Below are 12,188 nucleotides of genomic sequence, written 5' to 3' on the forward strand. Positions count from 1 at the left end.
TTTCACAGCTCTTCTGGAAGCAGCTCATTGTTCTGCAGAGACTTAATTAAAGTGTACTTCCATGTGAAATTAGGCTATTGTATTTATTTAATCTTTATGGTAATTGCTGTACAAAGGCTGTGACTGTCTGCATCCTACTCCACACACCCACATCTCTCCCCACCCCACCACCACCACTCCCTGAAGGAAATGGCTAGTCATTCTGCCCTGGTTGCACTCCTCATCTGCTCAAGTGATGCATTTGAACTTTAACCCATGGACAGCAATATTTGCTTGCCATGCCAGCATCTTTTGGAGATGAAAGGTGTGCTGGAATGACTCTGGAGAGAGAAACATGTGTGGCTTGTGGTTTTCTTCTCCTAACTATTAGGTGATACTGTATTGAGTTCTTACAGAGCTCCTGTGGTATTTCACGCCTTTGGTGCCAGTCCCTAGGTACTTCCTAGGCTGGATTTCATCTTGAGACTGAACACTTTCACAGTATCACAGTATCACAGTATAACCTAGGTTGGAAGAGACCCCAAGGATCATCAAGTCCAACCTGTCCCAACAGACCTCACGACTAGACCATGGCACCAAGTGCCATGTCCAATCTCCCCTTGAACACCTCCAGGGACAGCAACTCCACCACCTCCCTGGGCAGCACATTCCAATGACGAATGACTCGCTCGGTGAACAACCTTTTCCTCACCTCGAGTCTAAACCTCCCCTGGCACAGCTTGAGACTGTGTCCCCTTTGTTGTTGTGGGAAAGTTTGTCTTCCTAAAATTTAAATGTAAAGGTCCATGCACTTAACTCAACTCACCTGCAATGTTAAAGACATCATTTCATAGAAGCATAGAATTATTAAGGTTGGAAAAGACCTCTAAGACCATAAAACCCAATTGTCAACCCAACACCAGCATGGCCTTTGAATGATGTCCTGAAGGGCCATGTCTACACATTTTCTGAACACCTCCAGGGATGGTGATTCCACCACCTCCCTGGGCAGCCTGTTCCAATGCCTGACCACTCTCTCAGTAAAGAAATTTTACCTAATAACCAATCTAGACCTCCTCTGGCACAACTTTGAGGCCATTTGCTCTTGTTCTATCACTAGTTACTTAGGAGAAGAGACCAACACCTATCTCATCTCAACCTCCTGTCAGGTAGCTCTAGAGAATACAACTGTCAGGTACCATTAAGATCCAAATATCATTCAAACAGAGCATAAAATAAAAGTTTTGCACTTACTTATTCAAGAATGGCTGCATTTTGTTCTCAGAACAGTTCCAAAGTGAGATGAGCTGTTGTTTCAGAGAGGTGCATCAACTGACAACATCATCAGGTTCCACAGGCTCTTCTGTGCCTTGACAAGGCTGAGTAGAGTTGCAGTGAGGAATTAAAATCAAATAACTGGCTCAAAATATCAATGAAAGGCTCCAAGTGGTCTGATGCCAATGTGATTGGCATTGATTATTTTTTCCTCAAAGAACGAGTTCCCAAAAATAGTTTGTCCTGAGCTGCCCCATCAGACAGGCAATGCCTAAAGTTCAAGTCTGATTCAAGGGAGCCCAACCACACCACAGGAAGAGGAAAACTGAGGTTTTTGGCCCACCACTCTAAGGACAGAATTGCATTTTCTGTCATCCTCTAACATCCTGTTTATATTAGCGTCGTTGCAATCCTCTCACACAGAGAGGCTTCATGTTTAACCTAATTTTTCAGACTGGTTGATCAAAACACTAAAGTCCAGCGGTTCATAAATCATCTGAAGCAGAGATTATAATCCAAGACCTTTCCAGAAATTATTTTGTCTGGTTTATGCCAGGTCTGTATTTTATGCAGTTGATAAGCTACACTTTCTTCCCATATGAACTGATTATTCTCTTTCATACCGTCCCACAGGGCTCTGTGCTGGCCCTTGTGCTTGTGAAACTCTGAATTGGCTTCCTCTTCTAAATCAGCATGAGGAGTGAATTATTATTGCAACATCATATCACTATCGCTCAGATTTACTTTGATTTATCTGCAGGCTGATCCCAATAGCCCAGCTCTGCTTTCTTGCTGGGTTGATGTGTTGATGCAGCTATTGTTTCAAATCTGATGGTAGACAGACCATAGCTGTGCTCTTTCTTTGCAGTTTGCCCTTCTGGATGATGGGCTGTGTGGCTCCAGACTGACAGAAGGGACACATCCGCCACTTTGGAAAAAGATATGAGAAACCCCTCACTAGGCAGAAATGGAATAATGCATCCCCCCTGCAAAAGCTTTAACCTAGTCCTCTGGGTGCAGAGAACAGCTTCAACTCAAGGTTTTATAGCCATTCAAATATATTTTTTTAGTGTTAACTCTTGACTGTTCCTTTTCTCTGCATAACTGCCTGATAGCTGTACAGATCTCACTGAAGTCTGGCTGACAAAATCTTCCAGCAAAATTAACCCCTCTGACACCTTCATACCTGATTTAGGTTTTCTTGCTGTGCTTCTCTTTATTTACTTATTTATCTGATATTGAAACAGCAGCAAGGTAGAAAAGGATGCTGGAAAACTGCTGAAGCAGCATAATGGGGACAACATCTGGAGACCTAGACAAGGTTTGAGGACAACCTACCCTAGGTGCTGCAACTGCGCATCAAAGACATCTCATTTCCAGTCTGAGAGGGTTTCCTGCCTTAGGAAAAGATTAGTAGGTACCTAGAATTGCCAGAAACGTTTAAAACTGAGTAATGTATTCTTCTGTTGTTGTTTTTTATCCCCTGAGCTCAGTTTCTAGGTAGAAGAGAATTTGGAGGATTGTTTATGTGACTTCAGTTTGACTTGGTCATGTAGCTGTAACCTGAGCACTCTGTTCTTACGTATTCCTCCTTGTGCAGGTCTAGGAAACTAGGGCATGAGATCAGCATCTGAAAGAAGTTTCCAGTTTGACCTGAAACCCCTCCTCAGACTCTCAACCCATTTTAAATTTCTTCATTAGTACAATGCCTCATCTCCTCAGAGAGTGCCTGTTTTATTGAGCTTATTTTTTGGACTCCAAAGGCCCTGTCTGGAAAGGCAGAGATGACAGTTCCCACTGATGCAAACCTGATAATATGAGTACACTGGCTGGGGTCTTGTGCCTAGAGTAGTACAAGGAATGCATCTGAGGGGATACTTCATCTTCCATGACTAGCTCTTATGATTTGCTTTTCTATATGGTTTATACACACCCAGGCAGTACTACATGGAGGACTAATCTCAAATAGAGTATGGCAGTGTTTTAAACTGGTCAGTGCTGTCCTTCAGAAAAGCACAGGGCCTTACCCTGCCTAAAGAAAAGAAACAGGGAAAAACAAGCCAAAAAGCCCAGAGACTATGAGAACAGGCAGAAACTTCAGCTCCATTATCACTCCCCTTCATCTGCTCAAAAACCCTCGCTGCAGGGGTTGTCATGGTGATGCAGGTTTGACCTCTCACTTTTTACTCTTCCAGGAGCTAAAAAGGTAAAAATGAGCCATTCTGTCTCGAATGAAAATCAACCTCCCTCACTCGAAGGATGCCGAATCGCCTTTTCACTGCGTCAACCCCGAAGGTTTCCATAGGTGACACTGAAATAAATAAATAACCAGCCCTGGGCACTGAGGAGCATCTCTAGCCTCAGTGAGATGAGGCAGTGAGGTGGTGGATGGGGCTCAGCAGGAGTGGTCCATGCCCAAGTTTCCTAGAAGGCACTAGATGCCACGTTCCACATTTCCCCTTTACCCTCTCCATCTCTCTCTGTGTCCAGCTCCTTGCTCAGCTGGTTTAACATGGGGTTTGTGTTTGTGGCAGCTCTAGGGCAGAAAAATCAAACTATTGATTGAACTGTGTAGCAGCCTCGTAAGGCGTTATTAGCAGCCTGCTATAAGCAGGACCAGAAAGGGTAAAATAATTTATTTTTATTAATATTCTGGAAAGCTGGGGTTTAGCAAACCTGCTGCTTGGCTGTGTTGGCAATAAAGCAATGGCATCGCCTCCTTGTCTCTGGATGAAGCTAGTAATGCACATGGAGGTGCCTGTGTTTGTATAAGGGGGTGGCCTAATTTATTAGGATAGAGCCCTTGTCTGGACTATGAGCCAAAGTAATCTCCTTCTGTCGATTACTTTTGAATCTAAGTCCTCTGCTTTGATAACCAAATCCTTCCCTACTTGCTCATTCCCCCCCTCCAGTCTCTCCTCCTACCACTTTCATGCAATGCCAGGGTGGTGTGACATGTGAAACCAGCATGACTTCAAATCAAATATTCAGCCTAATGACAAGCTGGCCTCGAATGAAACATTTGAAGAACCTCTGATGCAAATTCCCCAATGTTTAGCATGGCTCCATCAAATCTCTTACTGCAAGAGAATCTCCCCTGGTTCTAGCTTAAGACAGAGCTCCTGGATTTCTTTAACAGAAAAAACCCTGAGGCATCTCTATAAATATACACATACACATGTATATATATATATATGTACACACATCTATATGCGTGTGTGTGTATATATATGTATGTATTGTGTGTGTGTGTGTATATATGTATGCTTATATATATAATGCGCCAGCCTTAAAATCCTACTCAACTGCAACTGAAGTCTAGAGTCATCAAAAGTTCAAATTTTGGCATGAGAGTTTCTGAGAACCAGTGCTTATGGACCTGTGCACCACTGCAGAAGGTCCTCATGGCGCCAGACAACAGAGTTCAGCTCATCTCCAAAGAGAGTTTTCCTCAAAGCAGGCATCCTCTCTCTGGAGTCCCTTCACTGACACATCCTTGCTTTTGCTTTTCTCCCCTCACAGATGAACCTTTTGTGAAATAGATTCACCAGAGGGGCTCAGGTAGTCCTTCCTCCAACACTGTGCACACTCTGGTGTCCAGGCTAGTTCCCACTAAGATTTTGTGCATGAAACCCCAAGCTGTTTCGACAGAATTAAGGCACTGATGCCTTCCACATGCTGTGATGAACATCATATTGTTTGGGGCCCAACACTAACTCTCAGTCCCAGCCAGGGGACCACACTGACCCTTCTAAACCTGTACTTTGCTCCTTTGGAAACCAGCAATGCTCACTGAGGTACTGGAAGCCCCTACTTGTCTACCATCTCTGTGACTTCCAGTTTTTGTGAGAGCTGAAGAATATGGACAAACACCTTCTACGACTTACCTTTCACCTTCACCAACCTTTCCCTGCTCATCACACACAGCAGCAGCCTAGGATGTCCTCTTCTTAGGTGTCATGCTGCACCCTCTTGCTCGTTTCTGGCAATAACTGTGGATTTCTGCTTGGAAGCCAAAACCTCCTCCAGCTCCAGCAGTGATCATTACTACTAAAGTCACCACGACCTCTTAATTCGTTCAGCAAAGTCACGTCATGAAGGGACACAGTAGATTGCTTCTTGATCTCAGCTAGTAGGCCACTGATGCCCTGAGTTATGAAGATAGATGGTTTTAGTGCCAATACTTCGAGAGTATCTTGTGGAAGGGCATTCCACAGGTTAATTATACCTGTAAAGCTTTTTCCTCTACAACATTAGAGCCCAGTGAGCCTGGTTTGCCTCTATAAAAGATGGTTGTCATATTAGATGCAAGCCATTTCTCTAGCAGAGACAGGCATTTCCCAAGATTAAGCTTTACAGGGAGAAAAAATAATATCATCTCAGACACCCACCCCCACCCCCAGCTTTGTCTTAATTTCAGCTCTACCAGAAGCAAATCCAGCTCTATTTAGACTTACTTTGGGGATCGAGGGTGAGAGGGATTGAAGTATATAGTGCCCTAATCCCATTGTTTTCATATTGTAATGCTCTGGAAATAAGATAGAGAGAGGATGTTAGGAAGGTGCTAACTTCTGTATATTTATGATTACTAGGTTCAACCCTGACATGCAAATTACAAAGAACTTCACCATCACCACCACCACTTTCTCTCTCTGTTATCCTGCGTCTTTCACAGCCTGAAAGATCCAAGTCATTAGATAAATGACTGCTAGTGGAATGCTATAGCTGCAATGCAAACTATGAGGACTAAACTCATTTGAAAAAAAAAAAATTAAACAAATAATAATTAAAAAAAATAAGAGAAAAGTTCTGTTCTACACATTTAAACGTGCGAGTTATCAGCCAGTCCTGTTCACAGGGCATTAAAATATACACTGCTTCCTAAGCTCTGCTGCAGCTCTAACTGGACTTGAGCTTGGAGCTAAAATAGAACATATTTTACAAAGTGGTGTAATGTAAAACTGTCATCCAAATGTCTCTCCTCCTTACCAGGGCTCTCTAGGGCTCCTTACAGAGAATCCTGCTTCTTCTTTATAGCGTCACCATTTATGTCTTTGTTTATTAGCGGAATGAGCTTGTCAGTAATTGTCTTCCCACTAGCCAGCCCTTGTCCCAGCTCCCTCCATGCTCATCTCTCCAGCTTGGGTCACACACAATGGGGAGTGCTTCTGCCAAAGTCATTTCAACATCAGTCTTTCAGCCTTCTGCAGAGCAAGGAGGTCACTCCTGGAGCCTCGCCAGCGGTCTCTCGAGCCCTGAGGTCACTGCTGAGACCAGGGAACAGTGACAGGGTTGCGGTGGTCATGTCTGGTGGTTCTGCTCTCCAGAAGTGGCACTGCTGAGATGGAAGGAAACTTGGCAAGCGGGCTACCGAGCAGACAGCATGCCCTGCACACATGCAGATGGACCTGACCTAACTGTGTGGCTGGTGGAGGTGTCTGAGCTGATTCTCAGGACAGATAGACGCTGTGTGGCTGTGCAGAGCAAACTGCAGCAGGCTGGCTGGGCTGGGCTGCAAGGTGCTGCCACAATGCTGGAAGCAGCTTTCATGTCAAAACCCCTGAGACATGAGGGTGGTTCTCAAATGTGGGACTCAGCTCATGATTCTGCCACTCTGATCACCAGTTTAACCCACACACTGCCTGGACACATCCTGCAGATGCTCTGCCCTTCAAAAAGGGCAAAGTTTATTTCCTCCTGATACTTTGCTTTTATCTCAGAGCTTCTGCTTTCAAGGCTGACTTTGAGGTCTGCCAGAGATTTCCTTCTGTGATTTTTAGGTAAACCACTTAGGATCTGGCCAGCTGGGGAAATCAGTGGCTAATAAAGCCTTGCATAAAGTTGCAGTGGATTAGCTACTCAGCAGAGCTCCCCCTGAATCTGCTCCTCTCCTCCGAGGGGATTCGCTATGTGAACGACTTGCTATGGGTTAGGAAGAAGTTGCTGCATGTCAGCTGATCCACGGCAACTGTCTGTCCATGGCAAATGTGAGATAATTCAAGGCAGTTTAATCCTTTTTCTTTGCCAGTCCACATGATGAGTCCGTGCAGGGTGGTTAGCACACAGTAAATTCACACCGTAATTTACTGTGTACTAATTTCCCCAAGCTTTTAATTTCACAGTGTCTCAGTTTCCTCATCTGTAAAAGAGAGATAATAAATACTTTCCTTTCTGGCAGGAGTGCTGCAGATCCTTCCACAGCAAACACAAAAGCAACCATTAAAAAATAGTTACTTAGAGAAACTTAATTTTGAGTGTAAGAAGTTACTTGTGTCTGATCTTGTACCACAGCAGCGTGAAACCAGCAATGGAAGCAAACAACATTTGACAAGTAAATAACCCTACCAATGGGAAGAATAACCAGGCAGCTGCCCACAACAGCATTGCCATGCAACTGCAATTGCAGGCCTTTTTTAAAGCGCTCTGTTTCAACCCACCTGTGATTCCTTTTACAGGGCACAAAACTACAATGATGGATTTGCGATAAGGATGCACTAGGCTGTTTCCTTTCAAAAGGAGCAACACGTCTCAGGAAAGCCTAAACCCTGCATGTCTTGGGAGGCCCTAAACCACTTCTTTGACCAAGTGATGCCTGACCAGACCCAGAAAACAGTGTGGTTTTTATTTCAGATTTTTCTAGACTGTAATAACCCAAGGGTATGTGCTATAAAGCGGAGCTGTTGGAGGAGACCCCATTTTAAGAGGGATATGGTTAGGGTTTTGTTCCTGATTGTAATGTTTGTCTTAAACTTTTCTTTCAGGGAGAACACTTCAAAACTAGTTGCAGGTTCAGTGCTGGCTATATTTACATTGCAATCCCAGTCCCTGAGAATTGCCTTATTCTTTCCTGGAGCAGCTGAGACATCGAGAAAGGAAAACTTGCTTTTTAAAGCTCATTCCTCATGCTGAAATTATGAGTATAATATTAAAACAGAAAGGTTGCTGAGGTCAGGAAGCAAAGGGAAAAAAATCAGGAACTTTTTTTCATTAGTACCCAGGTATTGGAAATTCTGATTAACATATAAAAAGGAAACACTTGAAACTTGTGTATATGAATATAAGATTCTTTTTTCTCCTCTCTGCTGCCAAAGAAAACTTTTAGATCTGCTCCTGCTCTGCTACCAAAGCAGTTTAAAAAGCAGTTTAAATTGAAAAGCTTTCCATTTCTTCCTTTCCTTTCTTTCTTTTTTTTTTTTTTCCCCCCTCTTAATTCTTCAGATATTTCCAAGTGAAGTTTCACATAGGTAGGGAACAGCTAATTCCAATCATCGATTGCCTCCTTGAGAGTGTTGCACCGCGGTGCAAGTCAACTCTGCTGTGTACTGCGGTACTTAAGTGCCCTCCACTGGATGCCAGAGGCAAAGGCAGGATTTCTTCTCGGACACAAAAGTCTCCACAAACATAGCAAAAGACAAAGTATGAACTTCGCCTGGGCTTCACTTCTTTTGGCTGTTCTCTTGCATGTCCTCACCACAGAGTCCCCGAGGTTAGAGCCACTGGAGTTAATAATTCTGGGAAAATACAACTGCCAAGAAAATAATTGTCACTGTCTCTTGGCCAAGTAGTAATGACTGTCCTTTAGCCACAGGTTTTAAACCCAGTGAGCATCAATAACAATACAAAGAAACAGAAAGAAGGAAAGGAGAGAAGGAACGCTGGTTTGGGGGTAATTAGCATGGTTTAACCCAGTTTAGCAAAAGTTAGGATCCTTAGAGCAAAGCTTCTTACGGCAGAAAGCACACAGGAATCTCCTTTACCGTGCTCATGTAAAAGCTAATTTCTCCAAAGCCCACTAATTTTAACAAAGGTTTTAAAAGAAGTCTCTAAGTGTTGCCTGCAATAGCCCAAGCAGCAGCAGCAGCAGCAGCAAAGGCTCCAGCCAAAGACCTTGTCCATCTGCCTGACATTTTGATGCCTCAGCTGACTCGAATTAGGAGAGAATAACTTGGAAGATTTCTCAGTCCATCCAGCCCCAAGTTAAGAGAGTCCTCTGAAGCAGTGACTTATATTGCCTCAGCCCATGCAGGGAGCTCCTGGTTGTGCTCTTGATGGCTTTATTAGAAACACAGTGGTGGATCTGCATGATACAAAAACCTTCCAGGGGAGAGCTGTGACACCTCACCTCCTTTTGCAAGCAACAGGAATATTTGGGTGCGAGGGGAAAGCAAACCTAAAAAATAGCTGAGAGCGCTTCACCGTTCCTCATACCTCATGTCACCCTGCCCTTTCCCCCCCACCAAGATGCACTCCTCCCATGCAACACATGTTGGAGTGAACTTTTGCTCCTTGGAAAATGGGACGACACAGTTTCCCATGCAGGCGGGCGAGGACTCCGATCGCTGTGGCTCAGAGCTGAAGGCTGCTGTGTTTGGTGAGGTTTAAGATCGGCGGCGCCTTGAGATTCAGCTTTTGGCTTCTCCTGAGGCCCTTGGCGGCTGAGATGTGTGGCTCTCATTTGATTGTAGCTCTCCACCACACTCAGGGAAAGCAGGGCTGGAAAGTTGGGTAGGAATATCTTTCACTGCCTTCCTTCCCTTCTGCCAGAGCCTGACTTCTGCTTTCCCAGTTTTCTGCAAAAGCCTCAGTCCTCGCGTAGACAAAAATCCCACCAACTTGGTGATTTAGTTTGCCTGGCTCAAGGCTGCAGAATTTGACCTCTGGAAGCTTGTGCTAAGTCCTTGCAGTTCTGAGTCTGAGTTTAAGCTTTGGCCTGGAATAACAATGACTGTGAGGGAAGCCATAGGTTATGAGCTGGGTGAAATGATACCTGCTGCTTGCCAGAAAGAGTAACCGTGTTTCGAGCAACTTCTGTCCTCATTTTCCTTTAAATAAATATATAAAGATGCTCAAATTTCCCCTCTGAGCTGTAATAATGAAAATAATGTGCACATTAATTTGCTGGGGGGGGGGGGGGGGTCAGTGAGTCTCCCCAGCTCAAGGGTTTTCAAACAAGAGTGTGTAGTGAGCCCATAAACCATTTATTTTTCATAATTTATGAAGCATTACATATTGTGAGTCCACAATGCCAGCTGACGTAATATGCAATAAATTTGAAATAACTAAACATTTCTCATGGATTTTCCTCCTGATGTGACAATGTGGGGCATAAATTTAAAAGAAAGTTGCTTGAGAAGACAAAAGCGAGGCAGAAGAAAAGGACGCCCTTAAATCAAAAAATACTTAGATTTCACCAATCATTTCCTGAGCCATTCCCCTTCTCATGGCTGCAGCCTTCCCCTTTTTGAAGCCTCTTGCTGCCCTGGCTTCAAAGCTGATTGAAAAGCTGCTGGGGTGCCCATCGTGAGTGGCAGGGCTGGCAGCAGCGCTGATGTGGGCAGCTGAGGGTGCAAGAGCCCTGCCTACTGCCTGTCCCTCCTCAGCTGGCCAAGAGCCACACAGTGCAGGTTGCTGCACAGCTGCTCACTGTCCTGCACTGGGAATAACCTGCAGAGCAATGACAGGCAGAGGGGCAAAAAAAAAGAAAACCACCAAAAAACCAATCACTACCACATAAAGGGAGTTTTGCTCTGTACCAGTTATCACTCCCATATTCCCAGGAAGAGGAGCAGTGACAGCCTTTGTATTTTTGAAGATAAACTTCCTGCTGATAATTTAGCAGGCATGCAAGGATGTAATTGCAGGGTTATAATACAGAGCACTGCAGAAAACACTTAAAACTCACCTAACGTGGCTATGAAAGCCAGCTGAATGAATTTTCATATTGCAGAAGACACCTCATGGGCTGAAGGTTGAGACTCTCAGCAGCTGTAAAATTGCCAAGTGACTTCTGCCACGCAGTGAGGACCCGATGCTCAGCGCTGTTCGGTTTGATTTGGTCTTGTTTTGTTCAATTCAGTGCACCAAAATAACATCCCCTTGAAGAAAATGCTGCAAACCAAGGGAGGGCACAAAAAAAGTGGAAGTTATTTGAATGCATGATGCAGAACAGGAGCGAAGGGCAGAACAGGGTAAAGCAGTTCAAAGGTTTTCTCCAGAGTCAGAACTCTGGCTGCCCTGTGGTTGATAAATAAATACAAAAATATGTAGAGATAGGGGAAAGAGAGCTGTGCAATGAAAGATCAAACATTCTTTTTGATTTAGGTTTGGGGATATGTGGGGCTTGATTAAACTTTGCACTAGAAGTCCAAACAAGATGGGGGGGGGGGGGGGAGGGGATCAGGAATTATGTGAAGTTCTGTGTGTTTGAACTCAGTTCTCCTAGGGAAGACACCATATCCACCACAGCTGCACGTGCAGGGACATCTTCTGGTAGAAGAATTGAAGCTGGTCCTTCCCCTCATTCAGTGCAAGGAGTCTGCCCTTTGCACAGCAAACCCATGGGTTTCAGTAACAGCAGAAGGGTTTGGCTGATCTAGCAAGAGGAATGCATTTGGAAAAAGCAAAGAATGGCCCTAGCTTGTCCCAAGGGTAAAATTAAGCTTCTACACACCACATCCCAGGGTGGAGTGTCCTTAGCTGAGCAGCCCCAGCTGCAAAATGATTCCAGGTGTGCAAGAACTGTTGCCTCTGGAAACAATGTTGGGGGATGCTGGACACATTATGACTTTCCCCCTTCCCAACACTATTTCTGCATTCTCCTCTTGCTGATCCTGCCCTGTGCCTAGAGGAGGCAGTCCTCAGGTACAGACCCAGCCTCAACACAAAGTTCAGCTGCACTAACCTCAGGTATGGCAATGAGATTTAGCTGCTCTGCCCTCCTTCTCCCTCAGCAGTAGATACCTCAGGTAAGTAGACAAAATGCTATCAGAAGCAAATGTTTCCCTGCCTCCTCTCTGGCCTTTAATAAAACCACAGAAGACAAGACATATTTAATCCCTACTGGAAAGATTTGGACTCCAAACTGATTAGATAGGGTCAGGCTGGTTCCTGCTCTACCATTTAAAACACTGTCTACCCTTCTCAAGACAGGATGA

Source organism: Dryobates pubescens, chromosome 17 (genome assembly GCF_014839835.1).
Source record: "Dryobates pubescens isolate bDryPub1 chromosome 17, bDryPub1.pri, whole genome shotgun sequence".
NCBI lineage: Eukaryota > Metazoa > Chordata > Aves > Piciformes > Picidae > Dryobates > Dryobates pubescens.